Here is a 1,082-nt window from a genome sequence, read left to right on the forward strand (position 1 = left end):
GTCTCAGAGCGGCTTACAAACTCCTTTCCCTTCCCCTCCCCACAACAGACACCCTGTGAGGTGGGTGGGGCTGAGAGAACTCTGACACAAACTGCTCTTTTTCAAGGACAGCTGTGCCAGAGCTTGTGACTGACCCAAGGTCACATCAGCAGGTGCAAGTGGAGGAGTGGGGACTCAAACCCGGTTCTCCCAGATTAGAGTCCGCGCACTTAACCACTACTCCAAACTGGCTCTCACTTAACCACTACACCAAACTGGAGGTCCACAAAAGGTGCAGGTTGACAAAGTTTTCCAGAATACAAATTCGTTTCGACTGGCTTCATCTGAACAGGACGTCATGAAACAGTAAAATGTCTTCTAAGTTTCATTCATCATAAAGTATGATAGGTCATATCACTTTATAAAACTCTCATAATGCTTTAGTACTATATTAACGTAAGAGCATAAGAGACGCCAACGCTGGATCAGGCCAAAGGCCCATCCAGTCCAACACTCTGTCACACAGTGACCAAATATACCAGGTGCCATCAGGAGGTCCACCAGTGGGGCCAGGATATTAGAAGCCCTCCCCCTGTTGACAGCCCCCAAGCACCAAGTTGCATTCTACAGTTGCAGTGAAATATTCCAAATATTCCAAAGATACACTCAGAAAGGAGACATCTTACTGTTTCATGACGTCAACGGGCTTCATCTGAACCGGACCTCCTGAAACAGTTAAGTTGTCTTCTAAGTTTCATGCATCATAAAGTATGATAGCGAAGATCATATCACTTCGTAAAACTCTCATCTTGCTTTAGTGCAATGGTCTACAGTTGCAGTGAAGTACTCCAAATATTCCAAAGAGACATTCAGAAAGGAGACGTCTTACTGTTTCACGAGGTCCTGTTCAGATGAAGCCAGTCGAAACGGATTCGTATTCCGGAAAACTTCGTCAACCTGCACCTTTTTGGACCTCCTTTCCTCCTTCGTATCATCGTCATTTATACATGGTTTGACATCAGCACTATAAAGTTTTTTCCGTGGGTTTTGGGCATTGATTCTGTATAGCGCTCGCATACAGCTTGTTTTTGCTTTTGTATTTG

Source organism: Gekko japonicus, unplaced genomic scaffold, assembly GCF_001447785.1.
Source record: "Gekko japonicus isolate JY-2015 unplaced genomic scaffold, Gekko_japonicus_V1.1 scaffold2580, whole genome shotgun sequence".
Classification (NCBI taxonomy): Eukaryota; Metazoa; Chordata; class Lepidosauria; order Squamata; family Gekkonidae; genus Gekko; species Gekko japonicus.